This window comes from Heloderma suspectum, chromosome 7, assembly GCF_057233095.1.
Source record: "Heloderma suspectum isolate Gila_16-S chromosome 7, 16-S_ref, whole genome shotgun sequence".
Classification (NCBI taxonomy): Eukaryota; Metazoa; Chordata; class Lepidosauria; order Squamata; family Helodermatidae; genus Heloderma; species Heloderma suspectum.
The window spans coordinates 121,503,867-121,520,567 of record NC_139464.1 but is presented as its reverse complement, the minus strand read 5'-3'; the positions used below and the strand labels follow the sequence as shown (position 1 = coordinate 121,520,567).

Sequence of the window (16,701 nt, the reverse complement as noted above, 5' to 3'; positions counted from 1 at the left end):
AGTTAGAGTATAGCAGATATGGGGTTGAACATCAGGAAAAACGTCCCAATGCTTAAGAGCAATCAGGCCATGGAACCAAGTGCCTGGGGAGGCAGTGGGCTCTCCATTGCTCGAGGAATTCGAGCAGAGGCTGGCAGCCATCTGTCAGGGATGCTTTAAGCTGGGTTCCGGCACCGAGCAGCGGGTTGGACTCGATGGCCTAAATGGGCCTTTCCAACTCTATGATTCTCTGAGAAGAATACTCCCGTTGCAGCTTAGTCTAGATATTCTACTAGTGGGTTAAATAAAACAGTTTACAATTTTGACTTAAAAGGCCCTCAGATCAGGTAAACTCCCCCCCTCACACACTACTTTTTTGGTGTCCCTCCCTGCAACCTTTAGGCTGGTTTTGGCCTGCAAGGTCTGATGTCGGTAGTTTGCAAGGAATTATGAATGCTCTTCATTTTCTATTTCCTCATAATCTAGCTGAATCTTTTACTTTGACCTTGTGCTTGGTCCACAAACACATCTTAATAAAAGCCATAGTTTACCATCCTCTTCTTGATCTGATTCTTTACCTTATTGAATCAGAAATGGTTGTTGTGGCTTTAAAAATTAAAATACACACACTCTGATCAGTAACCTGCCATTTCAAGCAAAGTGTAATACGGGAAGAGAGGCAACAAAATGTGTGTGTGTGTGTGTGTTGTTTTTTAAAGGCAATGTTAAGTGTTTGCTTTTAAATCATATAATACCATTTGTAATATCAAATAAAGAGGAAGTATGGTACCTAAATCACTCTAGCCAAGCTCAAAAAATAGTAATATGAATTAATGATTGACTTGAGGTTTATTCATCTGTTTGCTTTGGTATTCATAAAAATGCATTGTTACCTTGGCAACCCCAACATCATACAGATTTTAGTCTATCCTTGATCTAAAGTGCACCCTCTTAAAGAAAGGCATACAGTTTCTCATGAGAACACTTTTCCTTTTTTACTTTGTTTGTAAAGGAAGAAATAATGAATTGCTTGTCTTTAATGGCCATTTTTGATCTTTTCTCCCCTCCCCAAACAATACCTAACTGAGGAACACTTTGCACTCCAAACACTTGCCCTTCGGATGTTTATACCAGCACAATCGTAGATGTATATATTCAGAGGTAAGTCTCAATTAGTTCAATAGGGCCTCCTCCCAGGTAAGTGGGCATAGCATCGCAGCTCTAGGGTCTTTCTGATAAATATTATAAAGCTAGGAAAGCTCATTTTTCTTCCATCCTTCTCTCCAATCTCTGCTCTTAAGAGATTTAGTTTAGATTTCCACTTAGGCACTTATTTGTACATATCAACAAAAGTATTGTTAAAAGTATCGTTCTTGTTTAGAAACAGTGCATAACACATTGGGTTGTTCATTGCTTTTACTTTTAATAGTACCAATGTACTGCGAGGAGTTGCTACCATCTACCTTCTGACCTGTTCCTGGATCCTGTTGCTCATCTATCTCCCTCATCTGTTAAGACAACAGGAACTTTTATTCTGCCCCAGAAGTAATGTGATTAGCAATGGGTCCTGGGAACGAATCAGAGCAAAAACCATACTCTTTCATTGCATCAGTATTATATATAGGTGGGTTTCCCATACATCACTCATATCATGCATGCTTAGTATAAACAACTGTTTATATAGGATCAATACCATGAGCCATTAGTCATAATTTACAGTATGTATGGCTAGTGCTCATAAAATGGAAACACAATTTGCTGCTGTGTTACAACTCAACAGAGGACCACAGTTATGTTGACTTTACATTCAATTATTGGTTACAGACCACCATTTTACCACACACTTGCACCTGACATGAGATAAAATGCTCCCTGCCACTTAGCAGTGTAACAGAGATGACCAGCTTACCAAGTGGTTACATGTACCCTGGTTTGCAGAGTATCAAAATATCACTAGGTGTGCCCCAGCGCCTTGGGATGTATGTCTAAAGTAACATTTCCCCTCCTAGCCAATATAGGGTATTGTGAATATGTATGACATATTTATAGGACTATAATTTAGGAAGAATAAGATGCTGTCATTCTTTAGCATTGGTAACTAATGTGAGGCTATATTCCAGGACTTTGGGCTGAAGCTCTTTCATTTAATCCAGTGGATTTCAGCCTTTCAATCTTCTGGAAACCCTTTACACCTACTCATCAGCTGAGGAACTTGAGCATGTGGAATGCCAGCACATTGCAGAGAATGTTGGAGCATGTTCTAGAGCACACAGAATGCACATGAGGTATTGACCAAGCCTGCTGGGCCTCATGATTGTTCCATCTGAAAGGATATGTGACCTGAAACACATTCAACACTCTCTCCTGCAGCTGCACATTGCAGGAGAAGATCAGTAAAGGTAGGCAAGCTATCATTTAAGTATGTCATACATACTCACAATGCCCTATATTGGCTAGGAGGGGAAATGTTACTTTAGACACACAAATTTCTCTGCTGTTGCTGATCTTCTCCTTGAGGAATCTTTGATATGTTTCCGAGGAACCCCAGGAACAGCTCTGATTTAATCCATTCCCAGATCAATATTCTGCACCTCAGAAGACCAGAGGTGCATGTTACCCGGGTCTTTGGCATCAAGCGAACTTTGTTTAATTATATTATAATTGGCCACCATTCAAGATATAGACCACATTCACACAGTATGCTTGTGACATGTAACTCTGGAGAATCCTGGCTTATCGTGAACGAGCTGCATGTTGATGCACACAGCCCATTCGCTCCCATCTTGCTTCTCCCCGCCACCACAGGCACAAAACAAACTAGGAAGGGTTTGCTTGTCTGTGCCCGGACTCCTGGCTGGTTGCTCCCAAACAAGGCAGAAGTCATAAACCAAGAACAAAACCCGGACAGCATGCAGCCTGTTCTGTGCAAACATAGATAAGAAGAATCCAAGATTTTCCATCAAGGCAGAGAGCCTTGATGTCCAGCTACCTAAAGTCCTGAAAATTTATCCAACCAATCAGTTCTGCATCAGCTGTGGTATAGTGCAGTGGCTGTCACGTTTCCCTCGGGCCCCCTCTTTCCTGATGCACTCTCACACCCAAATGGAGAGGCTTCAGTCTCAGGCCTTTAATTCGTTATCAACAGGTTCGTTACAGATGCAAATCCTCAAAGACTCTCAGGCTACAAAGAAATGCCTCCGGGGGATTCAAATGGGAACACTGATGTTGCCTACAGTTTGAAGTGAGGCCTGCTGGCTAGACTAACTTAGGGAGGGATGTCCCGCCCTTCCGGTGATGCTTCCCTACATCACCTCTCATGCATTGCTACCGGGGTCAGCAGTCTGAGCTCCGCCCCTGATGTTTCCCTCTTAGCTCTGCGCCGCAGTCTAGCATCTCTTAGGTCACAGCCCCCACTCTCCTCCTCCTCTTCCTCCCAGCTTCTCACAGAGGGGGGCAATGGGGGGGGGGCTTCAGGCCCAGCCATCTGGGAGTTGGTAACCTGAGAAGCACACCAACCCATACTGAACTGGCTCCGGAAAATGCCTCCCCCGGTTCTGACTGTTCCTCTTCTGAGTCTGAGCTGCTAACCATCTCCCTGCGCTCAGAATCAATCCTGGCAGTGGCTTTCAAACTGTGTTCTGGGAAGCCCTGGGGTTCTTCAGTGAGAAGATAGGTAATAGAAAATAAGCTTCCATGAAAACAGCCTTGTCTGCCCACTGTGAATGTTCCCCTGAAACATGCAGCCATTTGGAATGTTGGTTGCATTCTAGAGCACATTATCAGTTTACACAGAGTAATGGTGAAACCTTACAGACCAGGCTACAGCCTAAAAGAAATGAGTACACCAGACCCTACACGGGACCAAGGGAAGCTGCCTTATACTGAGTCCAGCCATCGGTCCATCTAGCCCAGTACTGTTGACACTGACTGGCAGCGGCTCTCGAGGGTTTCAGGCAGGGTTCTTTCCTAGCCCTACCTGGAGATGTCAGAGATTGAACCTGGGGCTTTTGGCATGCCATGGCCCCTCCCCTAGATCCTGTCCACACAGGGGTCCAGATAGAAACATAGAGGGGGGGGGGTTGGAAGATATGTTGATGCAAAATTGCAGTGGGAAGGCATCTGGCACATAATACACTTTGGCTCTCATATTTTCAAAGCAGTATCAATTAGAACCCCTTGGGGTTTCTGAAACTAAGGTGCTTGGTGAAATGGGGGCGAGGGTTGGTTATTTGTTGTTCCTTTCTACCAGTTCCAAAGTTGTCAAAATAGAAAGTCCCCAGATTATTCAAAGGCTCAAATGTTGCTGCTGGGTGGCATTATTAGAAACGTCATCCCAATTTGGCAGCACACGGCCTCTCTTATGAAAATCACAACTTTTGTATCTTCAGCGATTGCTTGGTGGGCTTGAAGATCATCTCCACTTGATTTATAACACTGTTCAGCAAATTGGTGCAGTGGGGGAGGGGGGAAATTTCTGTTCCCAACATTGAAATCTGCTCCTACAGCTCCATCTGTTGGAAAGCCCCGAATTAGGCAAAAATTAGGTGGGCATTTTTCCTAATAAATGGTTCAAGCTCTTTATTGTAACTGTTTAGGGAATACAATCATTATAACACCTAATCAAATAGTATGTATTCACACAGAAGGGCAGAAAACTGAAGCACTGAAAAAATCAAGAGAACAAAGGAAAAAATGTAACTGTAATCCAACTACACCTGTTCATTAATCATAGACTCATAGAATCATAGGGCTTGAAGCGGCCTACAAGACCATTGAGTCCACCCCCTGCTCAATGGAGGAAGTCGGATTCCCAAGCGGTCTCCCATCCGAGTACTAACCAGGGCTGACCCTGCTTAGCTTACGAGTCCAGGTACATCCAGCCCTTTTCTCAACATCATAGAATCGTAGGGTTGGAAAGGGGCTACAAGACCATCGAGTCCAACCCCCTGCTCAATGGAGGAAGCCTGATTCCCAAGCGGTCTCCCATCCGAGTACTAACCAGGGCTGACCCTGCTTAGCTTACGAGATCAGGTACATCCAGCCCTTTTCTCAACATCATAGAATCGTAGGGTTGGAAAGGGGCTACAAGACCATCGAGTCCAACCCCCTGCTCAATGGAGGAAGCTGGATTCCCAAGCAGTCTCCCATCCGAGTACCAACCAGGGTTGACCCTGCTTAGCTTCCAAGATCAGACGAGATCAGGCACATCAAATCTTTTCCCATTCAATAAACTCAAATCATGGTATATTTTACTGGTTTCTTTATTGTCCCCTCCTTGTTCTTCCACCTCAAGGAACGGCAACCCTGATAGTAGAGACCCTGCACCCTTTTTTGTGTCTGTTCACCTGGGATTAAGGAGGGCATAATCCAATCTGTAAGGGTGGGTTCACACGTACAACATTTTAAAAATCAGTATTAGCCCAAATCTATATCCACTCTGTCTGGAAAATTAATCTAGGATGGACCAGAATATAAGCAGGCCCCAGCCCATGTCCAAACCAAATTAGTTTGATTCAACTAAAGTTAGCTGAGGCTCATCTCACTGATAACAGTTAATACTTAAATTAGTCACAACTAACTTTTTTTACACTCTCTTTCTTCCACAGACGAGTTGGTGTTAGATGGCCTTGTAGCAGCAGGGGAAAGGGGCACTCCCCCTGGGTAAGACCACCTGCTGTTGTCTTTGTCTGCCTCCCTTGCTCTGATTTCAGTACTTCTTTGTAGCCATATGATTCCCCTCTCCCCCCCACCATCCAATCCTTGCTACCACCTCCTCCTTCACCTTTTACCAGTGGTCTTAGTCCCTGCCATATACTTGGATGGCTGTTTCCAGAAGGTGGTCCTAGGGGACTTCTGCTCAATCCTGTGGCATATTTGCTTCAGGGCCCTGCAGGGTTCCGTCTTATCCCCCATGCTGTTCAACATCTGCATGAAGCCACTAAGGGAGGACATTTGGGAGTTTGGTGTGTGTTGTCATCAGTGCACTGATGACACACAACTCTATTTCTCCCTCTCTTCAGAGCCAGGTTTGGCTGTGAGAGTGCTGGTCGGGTGCCCAACCATGGTAATGGACTAGTTGAAGGCTAACAAGCTGGGGATGGGGACAAGGGAGAGGCACTGGTCGTAGGTGGTTCCTCAGTCCGGATGAGTAGGAGTCATCCTGTTCTGGAGTGGGTTGCACTTGCCCTGAAGAACCAGGCTCATAGCTTGGGGTACTCACTGTCATTAGAGGCTCAGGTGACCTCTGTGGTTCGGAGTGCCTTTTACCAGCTTAAGCTGGCTTCCCAGCTACTGCACTATCTGGAAATGGATAACTAGGCTTCAATGATCCCCAGGGCCGGCCCTAGAATAAATAGCTCCCTGGATCAGGGCCCCCCATGGCCAGTTTTGCAGGGCCACCCAGAGGATTTACAAGGCCTGGTGCAGGTGAGATATCCATCAAGAATGACATTGCTCAAAACCTTGGTCTCTCAGCCACTGTGCCACGCTTTGCACAAGCCAAAGTTTGAAAAGCCACATTCTGAGCAGTGGCCGTGCGCTACGCAACACAGCAGAGCTATCACAGGTGTTTCTTGTAATATTTTTTGTTTCTTGTAATATTTTTTGTTTTGTAGCAGTTCCTGTCTTTGGAAAGCATTCTCTGTTTTAGAATATCCATTATTTTTATCTCTAAGAAAAATAAAGAAAAGTTATAAATAAAAAGGTATCCAGCTGACCTCTTCCAGCTTATGGGTTTATTTTAGCATTATTTATATAATGTTTAAATAAAGGGGAGGGAGAAAGGGGAGGGGGGAAGGACGCAGGTGAAAAAGGCAGTACTGTGATCCTGCATTTAAAGCGGAAGCAGAAAGCCCCGTTTTATACACAGGATTTTAGGTTGGTGTAGAAATGCCCAAATACATCATGCTGGACCAAGGGGAAGAGGGCCTATTTGGTAGCTTTGTAACTCCCTCCCAAGGGAAGCCCACCTTTCTTCCTATGTAATGGCCCTTTGCCATATGTTAAAGACCTTCCTTTTTAGGAAGGCTTTCTGTTAAGTGTTTTACATTTGTTGGAATGGCTTTATTGGGCAGCTCTTGATTTTGATTTAGTCTCTGCTGCTTTTAAGTGTTTGCAGGTTTTATGGCATTTCATTGTTTTGATTCACTGTTGTTAGCTGTCTTGAAGTCCTTTGAGGAAAGACAGGATAAAAAAATATTCTCGATAAAAAAGAAATAAAAGAAAGCAGTCCCAGCAGAATGCTTGCAAACCACAAAGCTAGCCTAACCCTGTTTTTAAAAATATATGTTGGTAAAGTTGTCAGGATGCTTGTTGTTGTTGTTGTTGTTGTTGTTGTTGTTCCATTGGAGAGCTAGTAAACCTGGTTAGACTTGGTTTCTAAAGAAAACGTTGCAGGGAGAGATTCCCTTTGGCTCCTCAGTTCATGCTTTCTTGGAACGTTCTGACTCAAGCTGGCGGTGTGCCTTGCAACAGTCTTGTCTTTGTTCAATCCCACTACCTTGATTCTCTCTATTAGCCTTTAATCCCTGTCACAGTTTCACCTTTTGCAATGATTAGGTCACCGCTCACGTTGATCGGGAAAGGAAATGCTGGTGATCGTTGCTGACAGAAAGCTGATAAAGCTGGGTTTTAGCAGCAATAAATTCTCACTTGTAGAACTAATCTTCAGGCTAGAACTCAGCATTTGGGGGTTGTTTCATTTACTTCAGTCCCAGATGTTTTCCCATGTTTCAGCTACCTGACCTTTGGGGCATTCAACAGACCTAGGTTGTTGTGTACAACGGCTTCATGGTAGTGTGAAAGACTCAAAATAAACCAGAGGTTTCTGAAAATTGTAAATTGCTAAGCTAAGTACTGTGGTCTTATGCGCCTTCTGCGTGGTTGCAGGTTTCAAGAAGAGGGACTAGATGTGCATTGAGCTAGGGATTTCCCCTCCTTCAATATCTTAATGTTCTAGTACACCTGGCCCTGAGTTACCATGCCTCCTGATTTCCAGTTTAACTGGAATAATTTCTAAAATTAATTTGCAGAGTTGGAGCATATGCGATTTGCCACAGTTCCTTCAGCTTCTTTGCATCTTCTCTCCCCCAGCCCATATACACACATTAAGGTGCAATTCTATGGCCTCTAGACAGCAGCTAGACAGCCATGAGATTTTTCATCTTCTGGGAACCGAGCTCAGAGCCAGCGCTCCAAGGTTGCTTCCCAGAAAACCACCTCCCCACCCCCTCCCCCGCCACTTCGTAGGCAGCGTGGTTTGTCCCCAGCTCCACACTCAGAAGAGCAGCACAGAGCAGAGGGGAAGGGGGCGTTCCTGGGGGCAGGGAGGAGAGGGGACAGTGGAAGCGCTGTTACGACACTTCCTATGCGCCATCCAGCCTCCCACCCTCCCCCGGGTCCAAGGTGCCCTGGCTAGATAGCTGAAATCGGCCACCTAGCTGCAAATGCAGGCCGGCTGGAGCGCAGAGAAGAAAATCCCCTCTATGCTTCACCTGCCCCGCATTGAATAATCAGTCACCTCTGGTTTTGGGGGCAGCTGACTATCCCCACAGGATTGCACCCTTAATGTTTTATCAGTGCACATATCTGTGCATTGGTGAAGCACTCCAAAAAAGCAATTTTGATGTCATCACATACGTATGTTTGCATCACGTTTTTCTGTGCGCGTGTGTGTGGGGGCAGTGTTTCTATCAACACCCATATTCACTCATGGATGTTGATGAAACAACATCCAATAAAGTTGGTGCAACGTAACACAAAAGAATTTTGACACAACTGTATCACACTGCATTTTGGGATTGTTTATCAGTGCACCCAACTGCACACACACACGCACACACACATCAGTAAAACAGCATACATACAAAAAACAAAACAAAAACAAAAAGGCCCAATCATAGATACAATCACATAAACATTACTTTTTTACAGTGTTTTTTCTTGTTTTATTCATTTTTGCTTATATAATTTATTTTACAGTTTTATCCTCTTGTTGTTCAGTTGTGTCCGACTCTTCGTGACCCCATGGACCATAGCACACCAGGCCTTCCTGTCCTGCGCTCTCTCCCGGAGTGTGCTCAAGTCCATATTCATTGCATCGGTGATGCTATCCAGCCATCTCACCCTCTGCCATCCCCTTCTCCTTTTGCCTTCAGTCTTTCCCAGCATCAGGGTCTTTTCCAGAGAGTTTTCTCTTCGCATTAGGTGGCCAAAATATTTGAGCTTCAGCTTCAGTATCTGTCCTTCCAATGAGCACTCAGGGTTGATTTCCTTTAGGATTGACTGATTTGACCTCCTTGCAGTCCAGGGGACTCGTAAGAGTCTTCTCCAGCACCACAGTTCGAAAGCATCGATTCTTTGGCACTCAGCCTTCCTTATAGTCCAGCTCTCAATAAAATTCCCAGGCCAGCTCACGAATTGTTAATAAAACAGTATAAAACTAATTTAAAATGTACAAAAATATACTTAAAACAGTAAAATCACTAGGAGCAGCATAAAAATAACAAACCAATTTTATCAATTAGTGGAAGCGGGCAGACACATGAAAGAACTAAAAAACTAAGAGCTGCAGCATACTGCACGAGCTCTGTCCAAAACTTGGAAATTGAAAAAGGAACAGTGGTAGATACCTAGTGCATCATTTCCACTTTGGAAACTAGATCAAGTGATTTGACATTCTAAGACATGGGAGATATTTGGAGGAGGAGAATTTCAAAAGCATCTCTATTTCTGTCAGGCTTAGTTTAGGTCTAATAAATCCAGCTTCTGTCAGAGGAGGCAGGCTTGATGGCCCTGGGGCTTTCCTTTTCCCATAAGATCATTCCTTTTAAAGCAATGAATGTGCTGTTACAATCTGGCATGACCAAGAAACATAATCCAGGATGGTCCCAGGAAAGTAGGGCTATGAAGATAGGGTCAGGCTAGTCACCAAGGGCAGGGAGCAGGTTTAGCCCTCACCCCAATGAGATCCCCATGTATACCCCTTTATTTCCCCCATATAAGAGAATGGATATATACCCTTCTTTGTATTGCACCCACTGTGTCTATAGCAAAGTTACAAGACCAAAGTCAGATTGCGAAAAAAGAGGTGGGACCAAGAAGCAAGTCGAATGCCCACCTTGCCTGTAACTTCATTGGCTCATTTCAGACAGCACTCCAAACCATGGTTTTAAAGGAATGAGCTATGGGCACGTACATTTATTTTTCTCCTCCCCTCTTGCAGAGGGATTTGCTCTTCCATTTCCATGTCATGAGAACTAAAGTTTGCTATGACATGTAAATCAGGCAATTATGGTTACTGCTTTTCTCTAAACCATGGTTTGCAAATCAACTTGGAACCATGGCTTCAGATCCTGATTTGGAGGTTAGTGCTAACCATAGCTTACATAATTCAGATTACAGCAAATTGTGCTTATCCCAACCCAGAAATGGAGGAGTGAATTTATGCCAAAGGAGGGAGCATAGAAGCCCATAGCAATTTCCTGAGCTTCGCCCGATCTCGTCTGATCTCGGAAGCTAAGTAGGGTCAGCCCTGGTTAGTACTTGGATGGGAGACTGCCTGGGAATCAGGTTTCCTACACTGAGCAGGGGGTTGGACTCAATGGTCTTGTAGGCCCCTTCCCACCCTACCATTCTATGACATTAGCTGAGCTACTGACTTATGAAATCAACAGAAGGCTGGTAAGACATTGTGTGCCCAGAAAGCCCAATTTGTCTTTCACCATTTGCAATTAATCCAGGTAGTCCCAAATCACTCTGCATAACCTATCCTTATCTTTCCATCCCTACCAATAGAACTCCTTTTCTTTCTACCTGTGACTTGAAAGGTACAATTCCCACCCACAGGTTTCTAACAAACAACCTTAATTGAGCATGATGATATTGTATGACTAATCATTGGCCAATGCTGTGAATGCCTCAAGGCCCTAGAAAATATAAAATAGTGATGGCAGTTTGTTGGTGCTGAAAGGATGACTTGGCAGTGTTTACTTTGCAGCTTAGTTCCATAGGCTATGAGCCTGAAGAGATCACAAATGATCTATGAGTAGGCATTACTAAAGCACTAGTTGACTGTTCTGATGTGTAGGGGAACTGCGGACTATTCAGATTATATCTGGCTATTATATCTGACTGTTAGATTGTGTCTTTTTCAGATACATCGAAAACCCAGTTAAGGTTTAACTGGAATTTCAATACCACGACCTCAGTCGAAGCATTTGTATGAGCAAATTAATTTGCTGTAGACACAGTGTGTGCAACCCAAGAAAGCTAAGGCTGCAATCCTATACCCATTTTCCTGGGAGTAAGCCCTAATTAACTCCCTGGGGCTTACTTCTGAGTAGACATGTATATGATGCACTCTATGTCTCTGTAAAGATGACACATCTGTACCCTAAAATTGCATTGGCTTGAATAAGAATTAAGCATCCTTAACTCCTTCTGGATTTCATCTAGTATACATGTGTGTATGTTCTACAAACCCCCAGTGGGTGACAGCAGGATTGAGGAGGAATCATGTGGGTCAAAGAAGTGGAAGCTCTGACAACGGTGCTCCTGCCATATGGTGAAACTCCTGGATATCCTCTTTAGTATTTAGCTGATCACATCATGAGTAGCGTCAAGGGCAGCCGGATCCTGACGTAGACATAGAGTGAGGTGGCCTCAAGTGACAGTTCTGAACTGAGTGTCAGGGTGGAAACGGAGCCCATAGAGCCCCAGAGCAGTTCTGATTCTGAGGAAGAACTGCAATCCGTGGGAGAGGAGCTTGCTCATCTCTCACAAGCACAGCAGCTGGCAGAGATTCCTCCTGCCAGCATTCCTGGGATAGATAGTGACCCTGGCAGTGAGAGAGCGCTGGAGGGGGGCTTGCTGGATGCTCGGCACAGACGCAGGGAGCGACGACAGATGGAGGACGCAGAAAGGAGGCGTAGCGCTCATTTGGTGCGCAAACAATGGTTGAGTCCCGAGGACCCAAGGGAAAGAGGGAGGATCTCTCCCTAGCCCATAAGTTCAGGGTCTTCCCGTGGTTCTCCTTCACACGGGGACCAACTGCATTACCTGGAGCTGAGGCTATTCTGCTATCTTTCCCCAGTGCTGTTCCTTGCTTAGTGGCTAGTGAATAGTATCTGAAAGAGTCATAAAGGAACAAAGGAATAAAGTCTCGGAAAGAACTCGTCGTCGTCTGTGTCCTGAGTTGGCTATTGGTGGGGACTGCAAGAGGCAGCTAGGGCGCTCCTGACACTGAGACAGCCTCATGACTGCAAACTGACAGGTCTTGGTTATTATTACTCTTATGTTTTTAGAGAAAAATGCTAAAAGCTATATATTTGATCTTTCACTCTGTTCTGTAAAATGAATTTCTTTGATATTATAAAACTAATTTTGGGTGTGTGCAGGTGATGGAGAGGTTGTGCAGTGTAAACAAATGACCTTAAGGATGTACTCTTGTCACGGCAACTGATGGATTTGTCTGTCATGTGGAAGAGGACCTTCTCTCTGGTGGCATCCAGGCTCTGGAACCCCCTGCCTCAGCGGATCCATAATGGGCATAAAAGCCATTTTGTTTCAATGAAATTGTGATCGCTCGATCATGTTTTCCTCAGCTATGTTCTTTTTTCCTGCTTACTTTGGATTGTACTTTATTTAATTTTGGTTTTCAACTACTGTGATTGTAACCTGCTTTGGTCCTTCCTATGTGCAAAAGAAAAATGGAGTATAAATATTTATCAGCAGCAGCAGCAGCAGCAACAACAACAACAGTTTCGTTGGCCCCACTACCTTGGGGAAGGAATTGATATATTCCATTGGAGGCACAGAGTGTGTATTGTTGCAGCCAGGCTTTCGTACCTACCTACAAAATATTGTTTGCATAGAGCAGCCTTCCTCAGCTGTGTTGGACTACAGCTCTTAGGCTGGGGAAGGGCACCAGGTTGGGGGCACCAGGTTGGGGAAGGCTGCCATGGAGCCTAAGCGATATATGTGCACCTGCAAGTGTGTGTGAACTCCTTTGCAGTAGATGCAGAATAGCATCATTGATATGTAACTCATCGTGCTCATTCCAAAAGTAATTGGCAAGATTTCTATGTTCCCCCCTGGATTGTCTTCATTTTTTCCTGTCAATTTGCTGGAATTGTCCATCTTTTGCTTTCTCATATGGAACATCTCTCCTGGAATGCTGCTGCTTCCCTGAATCTGGCGAGAACAAAACGTGGAGCAGGGGAGAATGCATTGCTGGTTCTCCTTCTTTATATTGTCGTTGTCGTGCATTGATCTCATTTGCCTGCTCTTTAAAGAACAATTCTGCTTTCTTAAGAGCGGGCAATTTCTAAAACCACCAATCTTTGTCTGTTTGTTTGACATAGATAAGAGTATCTTCAGACTGTTTGCCATCCCACTCTTCGGTTCCTACAATTTCTCCGTTTCCTCAGTTGAGCACCTCCAATGAGTACTTCAGAAATATTTTGAAAATGTTTGCCTCTAATGCAACCAGAGGAAATGACACTAAGACTTTAACAGTGGTTATTGGAAGGTTATCCTTGAGAAAACTGAGAGCCAGTGTGGTGTAGTGGCTAGAGTGCTGGACTGGGAGTCAGGAGATCCGGGTTCTAGTCCCCACTCGGCCATGGAAGCTCACTGGGTGACTTTGGGCCAGTCACAGACTCTCAGCCCAACCTACCTCACAGGATTGTTGTTGTGAGGATAAAATGGAGGAAGGAGGAGGATCATGTACACTGCCTTGAGTTCCTTGGAGGAAAAAAGGCAGGATATAAATGCAATAAATAAATAAATAAAATGTGTATTTTGCAAAACTACATTGCGCAGCCAACCCATGGCAACTGTAAAAACTACATCCCAACGTCATCCTTTCCTTTCTCCATGTAACATTTAGTAATGCAAAATGCATGATGTGAGTTCACCATATTACAAGTTTCCCAACTTCCATTCCACCACATTGGCTGCCCTTCTTAAGGCAGAGAAATTCACAAGGCAATGACATCACATTGTGCATTTTACATAGGGTGGTGAGAATCAGTAAAACTTCAGCTCCTCGAGGTTCTCTAAATTCCACTTTGAAGCTCATGTCCATATCAGGTTGCAAGCTCTTCTTTTTTCACATAAAAATTTGTGTGGATTTTCATGTGCCTTTTTCCAAATCTATGCATCAGTTGTGCACATTTTTTAAAGATATGCATTTTTCTCCCATTGATTAACGCATGTTTGTGCACATTTGTTAAAAGTACACATTCTTTCATGCACATTTTTCAAACATATTTTTTGTGGCATGAATTGCACCATGAGTTCAGAAATGTATGGACTTCAGCTGGTTCCAAGACCTAGTCTGAAGGCCCATGAGGCAGCCACCTTGCTGAAGCTAAGCAGGTCTGGGTCTGGTCAGTGCTTGGAGGGGAGACCACCTGGGAACCACATGTAGCCACCCTGAGTCCCACAGCCGAAGAAAAGTCAGATATAAATGTAATAAATAAACTGTAGATTGCATTTGGCTCCACGGTTCATTCTGAGAGGTGAGAACTGGGTAAATTCTAGTCAAAAACAAACAAATGCATTTCCCATACATCCTTAATGTTACATTACTAACAGCGCAATCCTATGTATGTCTACTCAGAAGTAAGTCCCATTGACTTGAATGGAGTTTATTCCCAAGTATGTGGGTATAGGATTGCAGCCTAAACGTTACTAAGAGACAGTGAAGAAAGAGACACAAGGCTGTTGCTCTTGCCAGCAGCCATGCACAGGCCATAACATACTGTTCAAGCCTAAAGAATCCTCAGCTCCATAAAATAGCCATATAGAAAAACAGGCTTTAAAGACGGTACACTTTTAAAGATTGATAATACATTGATACCTAGTGAGGTTCGCCCAGCACCAGGTGAAGACCTTCTTATTCTCCCAGGCATTTTAGCATTTTAGCTTTCTAGACTTTTAGCTTTGCTGTTTTAAATCTGTATTTTAAATCCCTGCATTGCTGCTTGGTTTTATTCTGGTTGTATTGTTATACTGTGGTTTTAATGTTTTATATATTTTATATTGTTTTATTGTGTGCTCTTTGGTTTTAATTTTGTGAACCGCCCAGACAGCTTTGGCTATTGGGCGGTATAGAAATGAAATGAATGAACGAATACCATGAAGTTTTTGAATAAATGAATAGCTGCTGCTTCTCCTCCTCACAGGGAGGAGGAGGAGCTATTCATTTATTCAGGATTGTTGTGAAAGCAAAATAAACAAAGCCCATCAGCATTTATGCTTATTTTGTATTGGTTTGTAGACATTGTCCTGTTCTGTGTGCATTCTGCCAAACCGCATTAGGCCACTCTGACCAAACTAAATCAGCAGAGGCACAAAACACTGATCTGTGCTTTAAAAAAAAACTATCTGGACCCCACACATCCAAAGGGATTTCTGAACCACAAATCAACCAAGCTAAAATAATTTAGTCTACTCAAACCAATTAAGAAGCCTATAGGCGTGGAAGCACATATCTAGATGAAATGCACATCTGAACAGGTTTTGCATGCACAGTCTCTTGATGCAGTGGCTGGGGCTGTGCATACAGAGCCCCATTTGAAAACTGGCCACAGCAGTTTGAGAAAGGGAGTGCTACTTTCCCCCATTGAACTGCTGTCTGGGACAATGGCAGATTTTCTGATACAGCCATGCTCAGCTGGACTGGAGATTCATCATGTCTTTTATTTGCTTTCTGGGAATCCCTTTTGTTGTTCTATTTTAGAAGTGCATGACTTCATTTAACTTCTGAGCTGTAATCATGATTTTGGAAATAAAACCTAAGGTTTTGGAGCATCACCATGCAAAAGTCCTTATCGTAAGTGCCATGATAATTTTCTCTGAGCAAAATGAATGCACATTCAAGCAATGAAAGACATTCTGTAGACTTGTATGGCTTATCAAATATTCAGTGTGTGTGTGTTTTAAAAATGCAGCATTTTTCCACATTGGAATGGCAAAACATTCCGTTCTAATTTCTAAATGCTATACAGCTGGCCACAGTTAAGACACCATCTAGTACTTTCTGGTTAGCCTGACTTAAACACATATTGGTAATTTTCAAAACCTAAACTGTAGTTATGCAGTTATGAGGATATCCATTACACTGATGCCTTTTTGTCATTATTACAGCTTTTGCCCCCAAACTCTGGCAGTCTTAGAACAATTCAATTGCAGTATATAATTTGAAGTTACCCCTCATCCAAAGACAGGGTGGTCTTTCAGATCAGGTCTGAGGTCAACAGTGGGGCAATTTGGGGGAAATCCTCATGGGCACCGATAGTGTCACTTTTGACCAATGGAATATGGAGTCTTTGAACTCATGAATAATGAGCTGAGCTGAATGAGTGAATGAAACAGTGAGATTCACATTTATTGTGAAAATGTTGTCTATTGCACATAAGTAGTATTGTAGCCTCTTTGGGACAAGAGACATACGTACCAAGGTAGGAATCCAGCTATGAGATTTTGGACCTCAGGAGCAATCCAGGTGGCTGCAGCTTTAAAAACACCTGGCATGCCGGTCCGTTGTTCCCAGAGATGGGTTCAACTTTGAAGGCCACAGTCCCAGCAAGAATAAGATTATGTTTACCCTGTGCTTCTTGGAGCTCATGGAAAAAGGAGAATGGGCCATCAGGAGTGCAAAAGGAAAAAGAAATGAAGAGTTTCTAAGAAAAAGGGGAAGTTGAGCATTAAACCTGG

At 43.7% G+C, this 16,701-nt stretch overlaps 1 long non-coding RNA gene across 1 annotated transcript; it reads left to right on the top strand.

Annotated features, from left to right (window-relative positions):
* Nucleotides 1–1,053: 1,053 nt before the first annotated feature.
* On the top strand, nt 1,054–15,797 carry LOC146340268 (uncharacterized). Its single transcript, XR_014784504.1, has 3 exons — nt 1,054–1,140; nt 5,586–5,640; nt 13,341–15,797. It is a non-coding gene; the product is annotated as an uncharacterized LOC146340268 (long non-coding RNA).
* The last annotated feature ends 904 nt before the right edge of the window (nt 15,798–16,701 follow it).